Source organism: Ornithodoros turicata, chromosome 4 (assembly GCF_037126465.1).
Source record: "Ornithodoros turicata isolate Travis chromosome 4, ASM3712646v1, whole genome shotgun sequence".
Lineage (NCBI taxonomy): Eukaryota > Metazoa > Arthropoda > Arachnida > Ixodida > Argasidae > Ornithodoros > Ornithodoros turicata.
This window is the reverse complement of record NC_088204.1, coordinates 81,566,942-81,570,797: the sequence shown is the minus strand read 5'-3', so window position 1 is coordinate 81,570,797 and position 3,856 is coordinate 81,566,942.

The window sequence follows — 3,856 nt, the reverse complement described above, 5'->3', positions numbered from 1 at the left end:
CGGCCAGCTCCCGTGGCTGGCATTCAACGCCGCGCGTTACTGGGAGGTGTCCCAGATTCGAAACCACGACGTCTCTGCTGTCTGTGTGTTTTCCATGGGTTTTCCTCTGACATTTTAAGGCAAATGTCACCACAGTCCCCAGTGAAGTCGGCCCAGGACGCGCGATGCCCCCCGCGATAGTCGTGATGTTGCCCGCCTGATACATGGCCGACTACGGCAAGCAGGTCAACTACCAGCCCTGCATACGACGTGGTATGCAAAAAGTTCCAGGGAGAAGTGCGCGCCCTGGCATGGCGGGCCGGGAAATAGGGTGCATTTTTTGAAGCTGCAAAGAGGCACCTGGAGGCACCATTGTCCAGATACTAGCATAGATTCCAGTAGCCTCCATTTTCGGTGCTCAGTAGCAAAGGAGGCAAATGACACACACAGAAAAGGGAAAACCACACTCATTGAAATCAGCCATATATCTCCTGAAAGCTCCCACGTATGGTTCTTGCCTGTGTCGTTTGGCTGCTTTGCTGCAATGTACGATACCAACTACCCAGCCCCTTAGAGCCTCCAAATTAGGAGGGAACGAGCCGCGTTCGCATACAATTGAAGAAAAAAAACAAAGCTGGTCAAATATTGTTATTACAAGACTTGTACCGTGTTGTTGGAAACTGAGGACGGGCTCCACAAATGATGCGGCTATTCTGACACAGGTGTCCTTTGACCCGTCCTCGTGGTGTCCTCGTCAAGGTGTCTACTCCTCGTGCAAGCCTCGTGCTCACAGCGCGAACAAAGCAGCTAGAAAACGTCTCCGACGAAGGCCATTAAAAAAGGCGGTTGGTGAAAACGCACCACTAGTGCGTTCGAGTTCTATACCTTCAGTGGTAGCAGCTGTGACCGGAGGTGGGAAATGCTGCCATTGCACCAACTAGGGGGTTTTCTCGTCGGGACATCGAGCCTTGGCTCAGATATAGGGACACACGCACTAATCCTCTGTGCAGCCTCTCCTACATTTTTCCCAAGTCGCGTTCATCCAGACGAACGAGGAAACTGCGGGAAAAAAAAAGAGTAAATGGCCATCTACTGTCTTCTTCTTTCTTTCTTTCTTTTTGTTTTTCCCGCTGTTCTATACGCTGTTCCCGCTGTTCATCTGTCTTAGTAATCGAAACTCATCATTGGATTGTTCTTAGACAGAAAAGAGCGTAAACGACACTCTGAAAGGGCCTTAAACATCTCTTTCACCTTTCTTCTGGGACCTGCACAAAAGAGGTCCTTGAAGATTACAAGCAAACTGCTCATGTGGTCGCAAAAGACTATCTAGATATCGTAGGGACGCAGAAGAAAAAAATTGAATTTTTCTTGATAATATCCTGGCATAACCGTGGTGAGCATTGTGGAAAAGGTGCCGCGGGACGAACCTCAGACCCCTGGGGGCTTATGGAACACCCCCACGGGCTACCCCCTGCCACCTGACGATCCTATCTTACCCACCCTGTCCTCGGCTACTTCCTGTTTGCCCCATTACACCCCACCTCCCATTAAGGATAACCCACACCTACACCCCTTCGGTGAAAGCTACCTCCTAACCAGGGCAAAGAGATCCCGTTTCGAATTAGGGTCTAGGGTCTTTCTGTACAACAATCAAGCGCTGAACCAACTGAGCTATCCACCCACGAGTACAAACATGACAGGAATGCTTTTCAACGCAGCGCTTGGTAGGTCACGGCGTTCCTATATCAACGCTTTTCGGCTTGCCTAACAGATGGCGCTAGGCATTTTCTTAGTCATACACAACGCCTCTACCCCTGCAATTCCACATATCTGCATAATTCCAGCTAATTCAGAGCACTTTTATCTTTTCGCTGAAAATGAAAAAAAGGTAAGGCTAACACCTTGGTAATTTCTAAGGTCAAATTTCCACGTTTCCCCTACCCCTGCAATTCCACATGCAAAATAGGGAGCACCTTCTACTGAGTATATCTGCATAATTCCAGCTAATTCTGAGCACTTTTACTTTTTGCAGAAAATTAAAACGAAAGGTAAGACTAACCCCTTGGGGTTTTCTAAGGCCAAATTTCCGAAGTTCTTCTACCGCCTTAACTCCACCTGCAAAATAGAGACCACCTTCTACTGGGTATATCTGCATAATTCCAGCTCATTCTGAGCAGTTTTGTTGTGTCGCGTTTAACTTCACAACAACCCGTGAACAAGCTTCTCACGTTGTCATAGGTTTGTCTAGATCTAGTTGAGACGCAGAAGAAAAAAATTCTTTGCCAATATTCTGGCATACGGGTAGCATAACCGTGGTGAACATTGTTGAAATAGCGCCGCGGGACGAACCTCAGGCCGGGGGGTCGGCAGGGGACCCGTGGGGACTTACTGAATACTCCCCACGGGCTACCCCCTGCCGTTGCCACCTGACGATCCTATCTTACCCACCCCCTCTCTTAGGCTACTTCCTGTCACCCCGATTACGCATCACCCCCCGCTAGAGCTAACCCGCGCCTGCACCCTTTCGACCTTAGCTACCCCCTAACAGTACGACAGAGAGAACCCGTTTCGAACCAGGGTCTTTCTGTACAGCAGTCAAGCACTCAACCAACTGAGCTATCCACCCACGACTACAAGCGTGACATGGATCCCTTATCAACGCTGTGTTTGATAACACACGGCGTTCCTATCTCAACGCCTCTCGCTTCGCATGAGAGATGGCGCTGCGCATTTTCCTCGACTGAGTATATCTGCATTAAAAATGATGCATGAAAATTAAAACGAAAGGTAAGACTAACCCCTTGGGGTTTTCTAAGGCCAAATTTCCAAAGTTCTTCTACCGCCTTAACTCCACCTGCAAAATAGAGAGCACCTTCTACTAGGTATATCTGCCTAATTCCAGCTCATTCTGAACAGTTTTACTTTTTGCAGAAAATTGAAACGAAAGGTAAGCCCCTTGGGGGTTTTTCACGGTAAAAATCGAAAGTCCTATTTCGGCACAAATTTTGGGCTAAAATTAGAGGGCAGTTCCTGCTGAGTAGCCGTGCGGAATTTTAGCTCGATCTGAGCACTTTTGATTTTTGGCTGAAAAAAAAGGTAAGCCTAACCCCTTGGGGTTTTTTCACGGTAAAAATCGAAAGTCCTATTTCTGCACAAACTTTGGGCTAAAATTAAAGGGCGATTCCTGCTGAGTATCTGTGCGCATTTTTAGCTCGATCTGAGCACTTTCAATTTTTGGCTGAAAAAAAAGGTAAGCCTAACCCCTTGGGGTTTTTTTCACGGTAAAAATCGAAAGTCCTATTTCTGCACAAATTTTGGGCTAAAATTAAAGGGCGATTCCTGCTGAGTAGCCGTGCGGAATTTTAGCTCGATCTGAGCACTTTTGATTTTTGGCTGAAAAAAAAGGTAAGCCTAACCCCTTGGGGTTTTTTCACGGTAAAAATCGAAAGTCCTATTTCTGCACAAATTTTGGGCTAAAATTAAAGGGCAGTTCTTGCTGAGTAGCCGTGCGGAATTTTCGCTCGGTCTGAGCACTTTTGATTTTTGGCTGGAAAAAAAGGTAAGCCTAACCCCTTGGGGTTTTTTCACGGTAAAAATCGAAAGTCCTATTTCGGCACAAATTTTGGGCTAAAATTAAAGGGCAGTTCCTGCTGAGTAGCCGTGCGGAATTTTAGCTCGGTCTGAGCACTTTTGATTTTTGGCTGGAAAAAAAGGTAAGCCTAACCCCTTGGGGTTTTTTCACGGTAAAAATCGAAAGTCCTATTTCGGCACAAATTTTGGGCTAAAATTACAGGGCGATTCCTGCTGAGTAGAGCACTTTTGATTTTTGGCTGAAAAAAAAGGTAAGCCTAACCCCTTGGGGTTTTTTCACGGTAAA